Genomic DNA, 19,164 nt, shown 5'->3' on the forward strand with positions numbered 1-19,164 from the left:
AATTGCTTGGGCATGTGATGAATGGGTCTAGATCTCAAAAGGAAAAAAAGGCATTAGGTTTGCATTAGGTTGCTGTTTTCCCCGTGTAACTGCTTAGAATTTAATTACAGTCAAAGGTAAACATCGTATTCACATTTTCTGAAACAATAATTCTGTAGGCCTAATTGCTTTGTAGTTTCACAGACTACACTTGAGCGCTTACACGAGGGGAATCAGCTTGTTAAACAGAAACCGCTCAATCCCATTACATATACTGCAGACTGCTACATTCTTAGTGTGTGGAATGAGCAAGTAGGCTTAATATTCTCTACATTTTCTCACAATTGTCCGCACTCACACATCCTTACTGTAGAAGAGGCTGGTTCTCTCCTGGTGATTTGTCACAGTTCCCTATTGTATCACACACCGCCTCTCCTTCACACTCCAAATCCCCCCCTTCTTTCTTTCTTTCTTTCTTTTTCTTTCTTTCTCTCTCTCCCTCCCCTCCCTCGCTCCCTAAATCATTTCTTTACATGTGTGTGGGTGCCCCCTCTTGCTGTGATTCTGATACTTCATAACGGCAGGAGGAAATTGAGCTGACCTTGAGGCTGCCGAGCTCCTTTATAATGCTGATGTATGGGGCCGTGAGCGCAGGCAGCCAGTAAGTGAGAGGCATGTTTTTATTTGCTGGGGAGCAGGGCCCAGTGTCAGGACACATAACAAGGTTCATTTCTCGCCCACTCGAGCTAGCTAGTACGCTGGGAAGCTTAGTGTCAAGCATTCAAGTCCACTAGGTGTGATTTAACTGCATTAGCCTTTGTATACTGGAATAAGTTGCATCATGCTGCCTAAAGGATGATGATAAGCAGACCCATGAAAAGAATTAACCCTCTCCCCTGGATATACAGAGTTCTCTAAAATGTGACTTGCATGGGAAAAGTGTTACTGTTGACAAGACCCTTAGCTCAAGGTTGAAGTAGAGATGATTTCATATTGGATTGTGTCTTTCTTTAGGTGAGTACACAGTGGGCAGTGTTGTAAGGGTGATGCTATCTGTTTGTGTTACCTTTGGGTTGTTGTTCATGTCATATTATTATCATTAGTTGTTCAGTGTAGATGGCCCACTTTCCTTTCTTCAGCACCTCTCTGCTCATCAGCGCAATCAGGTACCTCCGATCACACAATCCGACTGCTCTCAAATTGTTGTCATGATTGAGACCAATTCAGGAGCAGGAAACAGCAAGAGGGCTTATGATTTAAGCATGAACACTGTTCAGGAGGTGGACCTGATGAATTAATAACTGCAAAAAAGAGATGAAGAAATAGTAAATGCAATCCAAAGCCCTGCAAAAAAAGGGAAAAAAAGATGCATTTATATTTTCTAGAGTTTGCTGGCTTTAAAGTAAGTGAGGAGGGAGGTTGTTACATATAATTTGTTGCACGTTGTAACATAAATGAGGGTTCCAAACAGTGTTAAGAGATGTAAGCAAGTAGTTAAAACACATTAAAGAGATTTCTATTGCTGTTGTCTTCCACTCTGACATGGGTGTTTAATTCTGTTGTTTGTTTTAAACTTCCATTGTTGTCATTCAAATTCTTTGGTTTTTGATCAGATTCTTTTGTTTTCAGTCAAATTCTATTCATTTCATTCTAATTCAGTTGTTTTCATTGAAATTCCGTTGTTTTCATTCTAATTTTACTCTTTTAATTCAAATTCTATTGTTTGTTTTAGAATTCTGTTGCTTTCATTCAAACTCTGTTCTGTACATTCTAATTCGGTTGTTTTTATTCTAATTCCGTTGTTTTCATTCTAATTCCGTTGTTTGTTTTAAACTTCCATTGTTTTCATTCATATTCTGTTGTTTTCATTCAAATGATATTGTTTTCATTCTAATTCTACTCTTTTATTCAAATTCTATTATTTGTTTTAGAATTCTGTTGCTTTCATACTGTACATTCTAATTCTGTTAATTTCATTGAAATTCCGTTGTTTTCATTCAAATGCTTTTGTTTTCATTCTAATTCTACTCTTTTTTTTAATTCAAATTCTATTGTTTGTTTTAGAATTCTGTTGCTTTCATTCAAACTCTGTTCTATACATTCTAATTCCGTTGTTTTCGTTCAAATTCTGTTGTTTTCATTCAAATTCCATTGTTTTCGTTCAAATTCCATTGTTTGTTCTCAAATTCTGTTGTTTTCATTCAAATTCTATTGTTTGTTTTAGAATTCTGTTGCTTTCATTCAAACTCTGTTCTATACATTCTAATTCCGTTGTTTTCATTCAAATTCCGTTGTTTTCGTTCAAATTCCATTGTTTGTTCTCAAATTCTGTTGTTTTCATTCAAATTCTATTGTTTGTTTTAGAATTCTGTTGCTTTCATTCAAACTCTCTTCTGTACATTCGAATTTGGTTGTTTTCATTCAAATTCCGTTGTTTGTTTTAAACTTCCATTGTTTTCATTCATATTCTGTTGTTTTCATTCAAATGATTTTGTTTTCATTCTAATTCTACTCTTTTTATTCAAATTCTATTGTTTGTTTTAGAATTCTGTTGCTTTCATTCAAACTCTGTTCTATACATTCTAATTCCGTTGTTTTCGTTCAAATTGTGTTGTTTTCATTCAAACTCCATTGTTTTCGTTCAAATTCCATTGTTTGTTCTCAAATTCTGTTGTTTTCATTCAAATTCTATTGTTTGTTTTAGAATTCTGTTGCTTTCATTCAAACTCTGTTCTGTACATTCTAATTACATTGTTTTCATTCAAATTCTGTTGTTTGTTTTCAAATTCCGTTGTTTTCATTCTAATTCTTTTGTTTTCATTCAAATTCCGTTGTTTTCATTCAAATTCCGTTGTTTTCATTCTAATTCTGTTGTTTGTTTTAAACTTCCATTGTTTTCATTCAAATTCTGTTGTTTTCATTCAAATTCCGTTGTTTTCATTCTAATTGTGTTGTTTTCATTCAAATGCTGTTGTTTTCATTCTAATTCTACTCTTTTTATTCAAATTCTATTGTTTGTTTTAGAAATCTGTTGCTGTCATTCAAACTCTGTTCTGTACATTCTAATTACATTGTTTTCATTCAAATTCCATTGTTTGTTCTCAAATTCTGTTGTTTTCATTCAAATTCTATTGTTTGTTTTAGAATTCTGTTGCTTTCATTCAAACTCTGTTCTGTACATTCTAATTACATTGTTTTCATTCAAATTCCGTTGTTTGTTTTCAAATTCCGTTGTTTTCATTCTAATTCTGTTGTTTTCATTCAAATGATTTTGTTTTCATTCTAATTCTACTCTTTTTATTCAAATTCTATTGTTTGTTTTAGAATTCTATTGCTTTCATTCAAACTCTGTTCTATACATTCTAATTCCGTTGTTTTTGTTCAAATTGTGTTGTTTTCATTCAAATTCCATTGTTTTCATTCAAATTCCATTGTATGTTCTCAAATTCTGTTGTTTTCATTCAAATTCTATTGTTTGTTTTAGAATTCTGTTGCTTTCATTCAAACTCTGTTCTGTACATTTTAATTACGTTGTTTTCATTCAAATTCCGTTGTTTTTATTCTAATTCTGTTGTTTGTTTTAAACTTCCGTTGTTTTCATTCAAATTCTGTTGTTTTCATTCAAATTCCGTTGTTTGTTTTCAAATTCTGTTGTTTTCATGCAAATTCTTTGGTTTTTGATCAAATTCTGTTCTTTTAAACATGATGGTGACAAAGAGACAGTAGAAAAACATATACAATCATTACATTGTTTTGACTTTGTTAGAAATGTTAAACTGTTGTTTGGGGCTTTGTGTCCAGCAGTAGTGGCTGTGGTTGACATTATGAAGAGCAGAGGGAAGCTCACCAGCCCTGCCAGTTTAGTTCACTTCTTATATGGCACAGATCCACTTGCCTAACCCCATGTCTGGATGCCGCACTCTGAAAACAGGCAGGGACCCAATTCATTCACAGCCCATCCAACAGCACATCGACTGTGTGCGAAATATGTTTCGGCAGCTTAACAGCAGCAGACTCATCAATTGATCCAAATTTTGCCGTCCATTGATCTTGGCACACGGTGGGTCGAGATAATTACAGTGCATGTATGATAATGATATCATTAGCGGCCCGTGGTCAGTCTATTAGGACAAGGGAAATGCGAGTAAAAACAACCCAAACCATGCATAGAAACATTTGCGCTGCCAAATGCTGGGGAGAATGGTCCAAATCTGCTTTGCAAATGCCTCCCTGTCACTCTCCCGACTGCACCACAGTAACAGTAGCGTGGTAAAGAGGCGGGCGAGCCTTCTGGTGCTGCTGACTGGCATTCTGTGTGTTGATGAATGTGGTGGCCTGACGGCTCAATGTGCTTACCTAATTGGAGCAGCTCTGCTGTCACACCGAGTTTCTCCATGTCTCTCTTTCTCTCAGTCTCTCTCGTGTAGTAAGAGCAGCGTTCTACTTGGTTACACACCTGTGTTACCCAAAGGTTAATAGAGCTATCTCCCAATACAAACCAATCACCAGGTAATCAGTTTCATGCGCCTCCATAGGTGGCTAAGGGCACGCATGATGACCAGAGCAGCCATTTTGAATGAGGTTGTCAGGTTGCTGCAGGTTGCCAAGCAAGAAAAATGTATTGTACATATATTGTAAATATAGGCTTTATCCATGTTTTGTGTAGCTGTAAAGGGGAAAGGAGTATAGTGTGTTTGCTTTGGAAGCCCCTTCATATCACAGCACAATTGACGCCCACCTCGTTGTGTGTGGAAATAGGGAAGTTGCAGCTCAGGCTATCTTTGGTTTCTTCATGTTGTATGTGCTGCGTATGTTTCTAAATAGTGTTTTTTTATTTTGTGTGTGTGACAAGCATGTGGCAGAGGGCCAGAGACGCTGACATACTGAGGGGTGGACTAAAGTCATGAAAGCAAAGCGCTTCTTTTTGATGTCATCCTGCTTCCGAAGGGCCATAGTGGTCAGAGGGGATTTGAGTTTCAGCACAGGATTTTGGGATTTTCGTGTCAAAAAGGTCGCGTCAGGGTTGAATGAATTCAAGTGTGTGTGTGTGTGTGTGTGTGTGTGTGTGTGTGTGTGTGTGTGTGTGTGTGTGTGTGTGTGTGTGTGTGTGAGAGAGAGAGAGAGAGAGAGAGCAACAGAGAAAGAGAGAGCATGCATATTTAGCTTTTAAGACTGAGAAGAGGCACCGAAAGAAGAGAAATCCTGGCGCTATGGCCGTCCACATCAACCCATGGTGCTCACAAATAATAACCCTCAACTCAAAGAGCATGGAAGCGATCTTGTTCTCACATGAGCACACATAACAATATATAGGATTGGACGTTTCTAGGCCTCTTGAGCTTGTTTAGTTCTCTCTGCTTTGTTGTGGCTACTCAGAGAGGCTGGATGAACGGGCAGTTTTTTAAAGGAATGATGTTGCATGCCTTGTGCTATTCGAATACATCCTGTAGGCGGAGACATGAGCAGATTAAAATGGGGATGGGTTAGTCACAGACTGATTTTAGAGGCTTTTAAAAACCAGGCAGATAGATGAGCCCATGTGTGTATGTGCGCGCACACGCTTGATGCCCACATTGTCTGCACCGTGAAAATCCCAGAGTTACTGAAGAGATTGCAAAATCAATATGGGCTATTCATACATGAATCTAATCCTCAGATTTACTGCCATTTAATCTGTGTATGGCAGGGGCTCTGATGCTCTCTAATGCTGTCAAACAGATGCCCCTGCTCAGCCTTCCAGGTTAGGCTGCACCTGATGACACCATTGAGCCATGGAAGCAGGCACATTTCAGCTTTCCTCAGGTGGCAACTATTACATGAAGACTGGCATTGTAGCAGCATGTTACATAAAAGAAAATCATACCAAATGTTTAAAACAGACATGTTTGACCCCAAAATCTTCTTTGGCAAGTTTGATCTGGGAGCAAATATAAATATTACATGCTGGTCCGGGTGGTTATTGAGTGTGTTTTGCCTCCCCCTCCCCTCCAAATGTCAGACAACAGCATACCCAGCTTGCCGTTCGACAGTGCTTATACTGCCTTGAATAGAAATACTTTGTTTTTTGAATTTAAAAGAAATAACACCAGGTGTGCAGTGAATAATATCAAACAGACCATTTCATTTCATGCAAGCTGAATTTAGGAGGAGTATTACATCAGAGGCGAGGAAAGAAAGAGAACAAACAGAATAATTGTGCACGTGGGGTAAATATCTGGGGGTGTCGTCTTGTTTTGTTCTTAATTTGCCGTCGATACACGATTGGTTCGAAAGCCCAGCCACTCCCTTCCAGTAAAGCACAGAAGACAATGAACATGTGAAACAGTTACTGTTGTCTCTTATTATTCTAAACAATATTGACAAGTGTTCCTAAATGATCCTGAGGAGATTTGCATGTGTTTTGTGCTGAAAAAAATAATATGAGGGAAGCTACTGAGTCATATCACGTAAACACACCGAACACAGTTTCTGTAACGCACAAAGAAATAATTGCTATCTTTTAATTAGTCAATTGTAAAAAAAAAAAATTCATAAAATTAAGACGTGCACCTCAGCTAGTCAAATGAATTTTTTACCCCTCGTCTTGCAGGCACGTACGCGGGACGGACGTGCATCTGCACACACGCAGCCGCCTTTGCGGCATTAAAAAGCATACGTTGGCACGAATTTGGCTTGCGTGCGTGTGTGTGTGTGTGTGTGTGTGTTTTGTGCTTCTACGTGTTAAAGAGAGTAAATGCAGGGAATCTCTCAGTGTGCGGATGCTGAATGTGAAATGTCAATGTTATTGAACAGGTGCTGCGAGGCAGAGCTGTGATGTTTTTATTTCCAAGCTCTTGTAGAGCGAGGCAGAGTAGAGAGGGCTCATGGGATAATGGGGGAGGTTCAGGGGTGTGTGTGTGTGTGTGTGTGTGTGTGTGTGTGTGTGTGTGTGTGTGTGTGTGTGTTGCAGGCATAAGTGCTTAGATCTGTGTGCATCCAGAGTGGTTTGTTGGGGAAGAGGGAAATGAATACTGGCTTAGAACAAATGCTTACAATCTCCACATAGAAAATGTGAATGGTACTGCAAAGCACTTTGTAAATGCTGGTTTTAAAATGTGCGGTACAAAATAATTAGTGTCATTATTACCATGTTGTACAGCTTCATGGCTTTCGCTGGCAACATTCGCCGCATGTTCAACATGACGGCAAAGATGGCAGCCATCTTCACCTACACATACACCTCTACTGTCAATCTGCTATCACCTCGTTTGTTCCATTTTCACCTCATTCATACTTTTCCCCTGTTCTCTCTGTGTGTGTGTGTCTATCCTCCCCCACCCCCTTCCAGTTTTTCTCTTGCAGACTGTCGTTGTGTCAATACTTGTTGAAAGGAAGTGTGGCAGTGAGCTAGGAGGTGAATGCAGTCAAGGTTAGTCAACAATGCTTTGTGACACTCTAGCGTTGGCGAGTGCAGTGTTTTTTGCTCTGCTCTAACCCCCCCCCCCAAAAAATGTTCTGTTCCTACCCCACCCACTGGACCTTGATCATGTTCTCTCCCTGGCCTTTGTGCTCTCAGCCTGATACCTCTCCATCATCATCTTCATGCACTGACCTCCTCCTCCTCCTCCTCCCTGTTTGCAGCCATTTTGACTCTTGCGTTCAGTGCTCCCGGAGAGAACGGCTCAAGCCTGTCAGCGCTGATTCATCCCTCAGTTGCTAGCTCACGCCAATCAATTCTCGTGTTTGTGTTTTGATCCATTATTTGCTTTTTTTCCTCCCCTCTCCCTCTACCTGCTGTATAAGCAGGTCTCCTTTGTTTGCAGCTGCTTTTTTGCCAAACTTACACCTTCAAGCTGCCAGTCTGTCTGTCTTTCTTTTTTTAAAATTGCAGTTTCATCTGTGATTTCTTTCATTTGAATTCCAGAGAATGCATGTGAAAATGCAATTATTGTGTCAGTTTTTTGGATTCACTCTCGAGCTATTTAACAACCAAAAAAAAAGAAAGAAGAAGAAGAAGAGGTGCGAGATGTCCACAACAACGGTGGAGAATCCAGTCGTGATATGATGGAGGGAGCTGCAGTTCAAAGCCAGCTAGCAGGTTACTTAATGAGTTTGGTAATTGGCTTGCTGTGGCCTCCGCGCATCCCTGCCCTCCTGCTGCTGATGTGTGCAGGAACAGAGAGAGCTACAGCTTGCACTCCCTCGCTCAAGCCATCTATATTTCCCCTCCATCCACCGCTCTGGTACAAGCTGACTCGTTGAACTAAAGCTGCACAAGCCCACCACTGTTTATTCCTCGCCGTTTGTTCCCCACTATAAAGAAACTTACAATTTTAGGCTTCCAGTTTGCTCAACATTGAATATCAACTGTCTTTCCAACTGGGTTAGCATCTCATATCCCTGTCATGTATTCACAAATGATTTGCAACATGTTATCTTCTGATTTTAGCACAAAAAGGACACTTTTTGTTCCCATCTCATCGCAATTGTACATCTCATTTAGCACTAGTCTGAAATCACAGGGATAATAGCTGGAAGAGGAAAATGCAGGATGACCTTCATGGTTGAGCAGTGATTGAGAGAGAGGTATAGGTTTTAGTCTTGGTTGCTTATTGCTTTGTTTGTACCGAAGATTTAATGCCTATAGGGGAACCGCATTAGTGAGGCTAAGCTAATATATATCCTTTCTAATGAGAAAGCTTCCCACCTTTCTAGCGATTCCCATTAATTTCCATTTTGTAGCTTTTAAAAAGAAATAAATAAATCCGCCGCACATTAGTAAATGTAGCCATCTCTTGTTGCAAGTCTGCTGCCAAGCGTTTTATCTACTCCCTCTGTGGAACAGTGGATTCTGAATGCTGTAGGGGTTGGAAGGCCAAAGCACAGCTAAGTGGCTCCTCTTGACCTCAGCACTGATCTCCAAACTGTCTGCTCTGGCTGCACACAGACTGATTTTAACCGTTCGCTCCCACAAAAAACAGTCTAATCTCATAACACAGCCTCAACACCCTGACTGTGTGCTGTCTCTTTGAATAACACATCTTTTTCTCACCGCACCCAGTGCTGACATGCTGACCGTACATTTGCCTTTGAGATTACTTCTCTCTGCTATTATTCATGCCAAATGGAAAAAAGGAAAGCTGTGAAAAATTAACTTGAATGACTTTTAGATGCTTGTTACTCTGACTTATAATGGATGTGGTTATTCTAGTTACCGTTATGTATCCGTAAACTAGATGGCTGAATCATTAGCTTACACACTGAGAGAAGCCGAGTGTGACCAGAGGAGAATAATTGATTTCTGAATAAGCGTCGGCACTGGAGGGAAAAATACAGCATTAAAGGGCCATTGTGCCATATTGAGCATACACATGTCATGAATTAGCGTGTGGAGTAAATGTTTGGTTTTACTCATAATGAACGCTGGCTCACCTCCTCTCTCTCACACACTCACTCCAGGATCCTCCATAGAAGCAGCATGAAGCTGTACCTCTTGTCACTGTCCACAGGGTGGCAGTGTATGGAGGTGAGACTGCCATGTGCTCTGTGTGAAATGGAGCAGTCGCTGGCTACCTCAGACCACACAGTAATCACCCCCACCCCCCCATTTCTTGCTTTCACGACCACAGCGGACTTCATTTGCTCGTGCCGATCACGTTTAATCACAGCTCCACTCAGGAACAGGTTCTTCCGAGTCGAGCAGCAGACACATGTGCTGTTTGTTTATCTTGCCGTGTTTTTGTACACAAAAGGATTTGCCTGAAATGTAAACTTCCTCTTTTTTGCACCACAGCCTTGCCTTGCCTTGCCTGCCTGCACCCTTGTCCCTCTGTGGCCCTCTTGGAAATATAGTCTCATTCCTCAGAGTCTGTTCTCAGTGCAGCCACGGCAGGCTGAACTGCTCTTTTATTCAGATGAATGAGGCCCTGTTTTGCCTGGAGAATCAGACACAGACAGTCCATGTGAGAGCTCGAAGAATGTCTGTGGAAAATCAGGGACTGTAGCATCTGAGGTATTACACACGTGCGTTTGTTTGCGACTGCGTTGAATCTGCTCTATATTAGAATCAGATTTTACAGCCATGTAAAGACTTGAATGATCTGATTTTGTAATAGTTTCACACCCCGATTTACTCTTACCTTGGCCCTTTAAAAAAAATGTCTTCATTTCAGCAAGCTGTGATCTAATGGAAGCTGCGGAGCGCTCTTTGTGTGAATTCAGACAGGGCGCACTTCTATTAAAAGCTGTTTTTTTTTCTACTCACACATTTATCAAAGTCTGCAAATGAGCAATCAGTTAGTGCTGTATTTTTACAAAGAAAAATGCTGTGCTGTCTCCCACCACCATTTCATCAATTTATCTGCCAGGTGGCAGCTACCCCCATCTGGAGTAAGGTTTACTTACATTCATTTTTTAAATATGCAATACTTTAACCAAATGGCTGCTGCAAGCAAGTTTCACTCTCTTGAGTAGCTTGTGTAGCTTGGCAAAGAGATTAGACATATGTAGCCTACAAGTGTCTTGGTTTTCAGAGTGTTGCAAGGCTGCCAAATGTGACTGTGAATAGCTATGTAAACAAGATAGCTATGCAAGGCTAGACCTTGCTCTGATTGCCTAAAGTGAAATACCTTTCCTTGGCTTCTCTCACATTTTACAGCTGTGTTAATGACAGCAAATAAAGCCTACTAGGTAGCAGCTTAATTACTAGCTGCCTGTTTGGACTAAAACCAACAGACAACTTGATTTTTCAGTAAGTTGTGTCACCTTGATAAGGCAGTTTACTCAGAGCAATGCGTAACCTCCGTTTCCTTTGCAGTTTTTTTCCTCTAATGAAAACATCCTCTGTTGAGTGCTATTCTCCTCAGCTAAAGCAACAACCTCTAAAAATCTTGAGTCTTGCTATCCACAAGCGTATAGTTAACCATATTTAGTTGAGTAATTTCCTTGAGTTACTTTGTTGGGAGATTGAAAAGGATTGTTTTATTGCTTCCTCCCCTCTCTCAAACCGCTCCAGGCAAAGTCTGTGCTTTAATTAGTCGAGCAAGACCCTGTTTTCCCTTTGGATTCCCCCAACTTGTAAAGTGTTCTCTTCAGAATCTATGAAAGCTAAAAGGGGCAATGAATGATTTGAAGTCAGCCTTCTTTTGGGTTCGCCTGCCAGCTCAGAAAGGGGAGGGGCTTTCAGCACTCGCCTCAGTATGAGGAACAGTAACTTGAAGCAGCAGTCACACAGAGCCTTTGTTCTTTATGGATATAGTACGTGTGGTGGAGACAGTCACTGCTTTAAAGCCCCCATCTGGAAGAGCACTGTTCGAATATCTAATACAAGAATAAAGGCTCCTTTAGATAATACCTGCCTAAGAATGGTAAAATAGTTACAAAGATCAAGCTAGCACATCCATTTTGCCTCCTTTTATTATGTGCTGGGAGCGGGGGAAGTTAGCTTGTTACACAGTAGAGATTTAGTCATGTGTTAAAGTCGAGCCTCTGAAGCACACCCCCACCAGCACCAGCACCACCACAGCCTTACCCTCTTCCTGGTGTACAAGTATTGTTTTCTTCTCTAAATCCCTTTCCCCCCCCCCCCTCCTTCAACTCGTCTGCTCATCCCTGGTGAATGTATTAAATGAAGTTACTAGATATGAGTGCTTAAGAGGCCAAGGCCTCTGAGGCTTGCCAACTATCTCACAGGCTTGGCTCAGTCATCCATGTCACTTTTTTCTGTTGTTTCAGCTACTGGCTGACTTATTTGTGTTGCTGAGCACTTTCTCCCCCTCTTCTGTCTGTCTCTCTGTCTCCCCTGCTCTCCGTTTGCTGCCTGAGTGGCTTGTTTTTGTTTTGTTTTTTTCTTCTCCTCCAGCACAGAGAAATCAGGCTAAAGCAAACAGTTTGTGTCAGCCACAGCTTTTGTCAAGTATTCATTTTTAATGAGGGTAAGTGGCTACAGAGTCCTATAAACCATAAATGGAGTAGACAGACCGGGGAGGGGCATGTGGGTCTTTGATTCAGTGGCAGTCTTTTTGTTCAGTAACACTTGTACTAATTGTGTTTGATGTGGTTGAGGGAAAACGTATTTCAAAATGATAGCTTGTGTTTGGTTTAATGTGCTGTTTTGTGTGTGTGTGTGTGTGTGTGTGTGTGTGTGTGTGTGTGTGTGTGTGTGTGTGTGTGTGTGTGTGTGTGTGTGTGTGTGTGTGTGCGTGCGTGCGTGCGTGCGTCATCATCCACCTTTTCTGGTTTTCTTAACTTCTACTGAAATTCTTCTCCTCTGATATTCTTTATGAAGGGAGTGTTATAGGAAAGTGCCATTTTCCCCCCTTTTTAAAGCGGCTCTGTTAAATTTCATTGCCTCCAAATTCAAAAACAGAGACCAACCTGATTTTGCTCTGTCGGGATCGAAGGCGCTATAGCTGTAGAGAGGGGCGCTCGGGGAAAAGGTATTGTGATGGGCCGTTTGAATGCTGAACAGAATTGAATAGACACAGTCAGCTTCCCAGATACATGCTTAGGCCTGTAGAATGTGGAGTGCTTTGCTTGTAACTGCACCGGTTGTCTCCTTTCATTATCGGTTAATGGTGCCCAACTTGACAGAGCCATGTGATAAACAGAGGAGCTGTGAAATCCTGGAGGTGGAGTTCTCGTCCGCCTGATAATGGGATCTCATCTGCCGGGGAGGGGAGCCTGCCCGGGCCAGCCAATCCAGCTTTGCTTCGCACTGCCTTCAGAGTGGATTCGCTGCACTCGCCCTTCACTGCCGTCTTGGGCCCAACTTAAGCCTTGCGCTGTGCTGGGAATGGTGGCATTTTGAGTCACTAGACTGAAAAATCTTTTACGCTTTGATTTTGTGATAGAAACCGAGGGAGACGTGCGTTTCCATCTCCCCATCCATCCTTCTGGACCCTCTGAGTGTTTGTGCGTCTCGGGGAAAGGAGGGGAGACTGTGTGTAAATATCATAAACACTGATCCTGTGAAATGTATACATACTGTGATGAGGGAGGAGCTGTGGCTGCTCATGGTATTGGGTTTCTAAGTGGTGTGGGGGCGGGGGGTCAGGACAGTTGCCTCAGGAGCTGGAAAAGGTTTTTACCAGCACTCTGTTACACAGCAGAGCCCACCACCACACCGCTGCCATTGAAATGAAGACGACCAACGTGGTTTGTAGCACAATGAAGAGCCCCCTGCACACCACCCCTCAACTCAATTTCTATCAATCCTCACTGCCTGTCTCTCCTGCTGCCCATGTTTGTGCCAAAAAAACTAGCCCAATGCACTATTTGCTTTAGTTAATTGGATTTTTTTTTTTTTTTACAGTGATCCAATATCATGTTTAAGACAATGAAAATGTGTCAAGCTACTCACTGGGTGAAATGAAAATTATCCTATTAATTTACAAGGTAACACAGTCCATCTTTGTGTCACTGCTCTTCCCAGGTGTGTTAGTGTGCCGTCAGGTTTTAATGGCAGCATTTAGATTTAAATAAAAAAAAAAAGGGGGGGGGGGACTAAATAGTGTTGTGCGTTTTTTTTTTGTTTGTTTTTTGTTTTTTTACCGTGAAATTCAACAAAATGAGCGCAGGGACCTTGGAAAAATGTACAGGTTTACCGTTAGAAAAATAAAAAATAAAAATAAAAAAGACCCCCCCCCCCCCCCTGCAAAAAAACGAACTATGGCTAATGGACTAGTCACATTATCATCCCTGCTTGTTTCTGCCTTTTTAACGGGTGGGGTGACTAATTAATTCATTATCCAAAAATGCAAATGAGCTCCTACAAACCCGAGCGGCATCCACTCACGTCTCTCTGGTGTATATTCTGGAGGGGTGGGGAGGGGGTGCACGTACTAATGTTTTCAGATAGAAATCAGCGACCTGCACCGTAAGGATGGCGTTACATGTAGTTATTTATATATTTGTGTCACCGTTTAGAAAAGGAACGTGTCAGTGCCGCGTGGCGCGGGAAATGTGGGCTATTAAGCAATTATTTACAAAGGCAGCGCTACTGCACGCTCTCATTGTGTCGCTTTAGTGTTTCAGTCACATTCCCCATAAGCGTTGTCATTGATCGCTTGGTGATGATGATGATGATGATGAAGGTCGTGTGGGGCTACTTTGGCCGCCTTGCACCTCGCTTCCTGATGCGCGCGCACGCACACGCATCGGTGTCCCCACGGCGCTGGCATCAATCAGCAGCCCCCAATGGCGTCCCCCAACCACCCACCAACCCACCCCATCTTTGTCCATGACGATTATTTGAATCCAGTCCATGTTTTTGTTTCGCTCGGATTTTTTTTTTCCGCCTTTTTTTTGAGTGTGGTCGGCGTAATTCTCCTTCACTAGTGTCTGGATAAAGAAAGACTAGGTCAGCCATGTGGATGCGTCTGTTGAACAGCTGAAGAGGGGGAGGAGGAGGGGAGGAAGAGAAGAGGAGGAAGGGGGGAGGTTTACAGACTCGGAGGGAGCGTGGAGTGTGTGCATAGGAGGAGAGAGAGAGAGAAAGGGGGAGAGAGCGTGCGCGTGGTGTGTGTGTGTGCGAAACGGAGAGAGAGAGAGAGAGCAAGATCGTGGTGTGTGTGCGTGTGTGTGTGTGTGTGGAAAAAGGAAGCGGAGCCTGTTAACGGCGAACTCGCTGGTTTCCTACCCCTCGAAACAAGCGCTATGTTACTTTGCTTGTGGACACTGTCATCGACAGCAACAACAACACGGCCAAAGGGAATAGGAGCAGTTTCGAGGGGGGACTCGCTAGCGCTGTAGTGCCTTTGATCGGGCTCATTCCGGACGTGAGCAGCCTATCAGTAAAGTGAAACCGTCTTTTGTTGAAGCAAGTGCTCGCCTGAGTCCCTCCGTGCGGGTGGCGTTTTCTTCTTTCAGTGGGGGGATACAAAAAAAGAAGAAGAAAAAGTGTCCGTGTTCGCCTCGTTTTTGTCCCGGGTCTTGGATTAAGTCCAGCTGGCTTGCCTTTTTAAGTTCGGTGGGTCATCCTGGGCAAGGATCGCGTTTTGAACTTGTTTGCAGCAGTCTGTGGGACTCCCAAAGAATCAGCAGACTGGCGGGTGAGTAGTTGAATACAAAAAAAAAAAAAAGATTGTAGGAGAGTTGTGGTTGGAGGGGGGGGCAGACTGGGAGCTGTGTGTGTGTATGTGTGTGATAAAGACACTGGATTTGGGCACTAGCAAGGCGAAAAGCCGGGTGGCACACGCACAGTTTGAGTCTGAAATGCCCTTATTTTTGTTTATACCCAGAGGAGGAAGTGTGACCCCCACTCAACTGTTTTTGAGCTGCAAAGTTGTATCTCCTGTGGACTGTAGCAGACCCCCACAACACAACCTCCGTGACCCTGCGGGCACTCTAACAGTAGTTTCAGCAGCTAATGGGTTTTTTTTTTAAGTGTGAAAAATGAAGTAAACAGAAACTGGGCTTGCAATGCAGTTTTTGCTGCCAGGGAAGGAAACATCAGACATGTGGAAGTTCCTCGTGCTCAAGCATTTTAGCAATCAATTAACTTTGAGGAACAACTAAAAAAAAAAAAAGAAAGACCAAAAACAAAAGTTGCATTTTTACAGGAGAAATGTCAAAATGAGTCTCAGTGAGTTGGTCGTACATACATTCTGACTAGTGGGATTTCCCCTAGTGTAACATTATAGGCTCGACTGTTGGATTTTCACTCTTTGTCATGTCATAAATTGGTAATCCAGCTGTAATAATGGAGGCTAAGTGGAGCGTTTTGTTTTTTTAAAAGATGGGGGAGTTTACTGTCTGTGAGAACGGCCTTGCCAGTTGCAAACTATGGAAGGACCCACCAAATTAACTTGATTCCCCCCCCCCCCTTCAGCACCCCAGAGGCTGTGAACTCTGGCTGGAGCACATGCAGCTCTCACTGTGGGGGTGGAGGTGGGGGAGGCTCTGGGGTTGAAAAGAGCAAGAGGGGGGGGGGGGGGGGGTGGCTGGTGGGATGTGTGTGTGTGTGTGTGTTTGTGTGTATGTTCAGGAGGTGGCAGCTTAGGATTTTAAAGCAGACTACAGTTATTTGTCTGAAAGGCAGCTTATCCACTGTTTTCGAGTTATGGCAGAGGGAGGGGGGGGGGGGTGGTTACTTAAACCGCTGTAAATTGGTCGTAGTAAGTCTGGGTGTCAGAGGCTGAATCCACTGGGTACTTGGGCACATAAGCACAAACACAGATTCAAATCAAGGAGGGGTGGGGGGGAGTGAAGCGGTGATTGCCTTCATTCTGCGCTGTGTAAAAACAGTCCCTTCCTGGAATCCTTCTGCTGGACTTTTGCGCTGAACTACCACATAAACTCAGAGTTGCATTGCTAATTGCGAGGAGTTAATCTCTACCACACCAAGCTTCCTGTGCCTGTTTTTTCTTTTTGGTCACCTTGGTAGCTAGGAAGTGACCTCTACCTTAATGATTCAGATGCGATTAATTTGCTTGAGTGGGACGACAGCGTATTTGTGATTAATGTATGGCACAACTGCTTTAAAAAATCATGTGAGTGAGAATATGGGGCACTGAATCAGGCACAAGGTGCAGGTGTGGTTAAAAATTTAACAGCGTGTCTTGTTCCTAGTGTTCCTTTAACTTGTAAATCTCAGCTTGCCAGTCTGTTAGTTTCCCGTGTTTGACTCGATTTGTGATTTTGATCATTTGATTTTGTTTATGACCGGTCCTACTGCCACTCTGTTGATGATTTTGAGTTGATTTCACTACTTTTAAGCTTAACTGCACCACTAAAACAGGCCAGAAATATTATCCTGAGCTTTTTTTAAAACGTAAACCAATGCCATTCATTAAGATGGCCCACCATATGTATTATTTTATTATTTCAGCAGGGTTGGGTTTAGTCCTTTATGCCACTAATGGGCCCATTTCTAACTTATATACGTCTGCATACCATGCAATCACAGTCTCAGCCTGCACTCTCATGTGGGAAAACTTGCATAGTTGGCCTTTGTGAACACATTTTAAAGCGGCGTCCTCTTCACTTCCCCAGAGGTTAGGATATCCATTTAGTTTCACTACTTGTGGACGGAGCGAAAGAGGAAGTGGTCAGACCTCTTAATGGAGTTGTACACAGGAGCCTGAGTTGTTCTGCAGTGTGGGATTTGTATGGAAAGAGAGCGCCGAGCATTTCACAGCACTCAGGCTGTTATCAGATGAGAGTATAGCAACCTAAATCTTAATTATGTACACACCGCCTTACTGCTGTCGGTATCATTTCAATCTTGTCTATTTGCAGTGCTTTATACTAGTGTTTGTGGGAAATGAAATCTGATGTGGAATTTGATCCGAGTCCGCAGACTGTGTTGTTTGATTCATGTAAACCAGGGGAAGCAGGTAGCGGCGTGAGTCACCGCCGCCGCCACCCCCACTACCCCACCGCACTTTACAAACACAAGTCCTCACTGCTGACAAGGTACAGAGAGCTAGTAAACATTCAGCTCACATACGGGCGCGTGTATGAGTGTCACCTCTGAGGAATCTGAGGGGCGATATCTAGATCAAAGAGGCTGTTTCTGACCATGCAGAGAGAGAGATGCTTCATAGAGTGAGGCTGTAACGGCTGTCTGGTTGCTCAGAGGCGGCTGAATGTTTGACAGGGCATTGGAAAAATGTTATTTAATCTGCTCGCATGATGGCCCTCAGTGGGATTGCACCACGCTGTGTCCCTGCCCCCTTTTTTTTTCTCCCTCTTCGGTGTCAGGATGATGGCAGTTGCTGGCTGCTAGAATTTAAAAAAAGAAAGGGAAAAAAAACCACACACCTTTGAGGTTGCTGTATGTTGTTTTTTAGCATTATGATGTAACGCATGAAGAATTAGAGAAAGGCGAGTTGTAATTGATGCAGTGTTGGCGGGCCTATCATTTTCTCTCTAATGAGAAAGTCTGCTGGGGTCTTGATATGTTTTCCATTCGGGTAATAGCCTGAATGACTCAACTGTATTCCTTTGTAATTACAAAGAAAACGATTCAGTTGTTATTATAATAGGTTGCATGAATGAAAACACATGTGGCCTTTGACTCCCTGAAAAACAAACTGTTGTGAGATGCTTATCGCTTAAACATAGGTAAATTACATCTCCGTTTTTTTCTGAATGTGGGCTCAACTGTGTATATCTTAGGCCACATTAAAGGCATTTCTTGCAGTTACTCTCCCACTTTTGACCTCGACAATACAGAACAGCAAGCACAGGCTTGTTAAAGAAAAGCCAGGTGGAAAATCAATGAAAGTCCTAGCTTTTCCTACCATTTCCACCACCCCCACTGCACAGAAGCAGACTGGAGGTTTTGAGGAGCGATGATAAATCTCTCCAGGACTTGTGGAGTTTTTTAGACAGGTTTCATTTCTAAATGGATCGAGCTTGCTTCACCACTTCGCAACCTATTGTCCTTGCAGATAGCGGTGTACTGGTGACTCATTAGAATACATTAGCCGCGGATTGACACAGTGCACATGAAACAGTGGTACTGGAACTGCTAAGGAGGCAGTACCCTCTGGTGGGTGACTACTGAAATGGAGAGCAAATAAGGACTGGAGAGGTGCTTTGATTGTTCATAGAAAATTCCTTTTAATTTGTTGTGTGCACAGAGGAAAAGCCGATATCTTTAATTAACAAAAACCTCAGGAGCCAGCGATGAGTGAGAAATTGGGATAATTGAAAATAGGCCCTATCTCCTTTCCTTCCACCCTCCCTCCTCCAGCTCTATGTCTGTACATCCTTAAAGCAGCTGAGCCCATCAGAGGGCACTTTTCGCACATGTTAAGTGGGGGGACATCTGGCCTTGTTAATTCAGTGCATGGCCATAAAGTGGAATGGCGGTCCCCACAGGGCTGCCTGCTCTGAACACAGTCAGATGGAGCCTGTGCGTCCTCTCTATTTCCCTCGTCCTCCCTGTTGACTGTCCCTTTGACACCAGCTCGGACACTACCACAAGAACATCTCCGCAATCTTGATATGAGCTTTAATCACCGCTGATGTCTGAAGGAGATAAAGCGACAGCCGCACAAATCTTTGCATGACAGAATACTAAATTACAGCACGCCTGGGCTTTATTGACCAATCCCTGTTCTTATTTACTTCAGAACGTAATACCGTGTAACATTGTTTTAGGCACCTACCCCCAGATAGCTACTCTATATTTATTTTTTAGATGAGATGTTTTGCATTAGTAGCATGTATTCATAAAATCCATGTGCTATTGCCACC

The 19,164-nt window shown here is 42.6% G+C and overlaps 1 protein-coding gene across 6 annotated transcripts in view; it reads left to right on the forward strand.

Moving 5' to 3' along the window:
* rerea (arginine-glutamic acid dipeptide (RE) repeats a) overlaps window positions 1-19,164 on the forward strand; it is a 133,653-nt gene that overhangs the window by 26,642 nt on the left and 87,847 nt on the right. For 3 of the 6 annotated variants that reach the window (XM_086278326.1, XM_086278321.1, XM_086278323.1), the window contains exon 2: window positions 7,307-7,387. The exons of 1 other annotated variant lie outside the window; for it this stretch is intronic. The gene's annotated coding sequence lies outside the window, so the exon portion shown is untranslated. Of the gene's footprint in view, window positions 1-7,306; window positions 7,388-7,882; window positions 8,057-14,442; window positions 15,009-19,164 lie in introns of those variants that run through there. 2 more of the 6 variants (XM_086278324.1, XM_086278322.1) reach the window with 2 other exon arrangements.

The sequence above is a fragment of the Aulonocara sp. 'chitande type north' Nkhata Bay genome, linkage group LG20 (assembly GCF_057382095.1).
Source record: "Aulonocara sp. 'chitande type north' Nkhata Bay isolate Kocher_YH1m ecotype deep benthic linkage group LG20, A_spYH_male_GT1.1, whole genome shotgun sequence".
In the NCBI taxonomy this organism is placed as follows: Eukaryota; Metazoa; Chordata; class Actinopteri; order Cichliformes; family Cichlidae; genus Aulonocara; species Aulonocara sp. 'chitande type north' Nkhata Bay.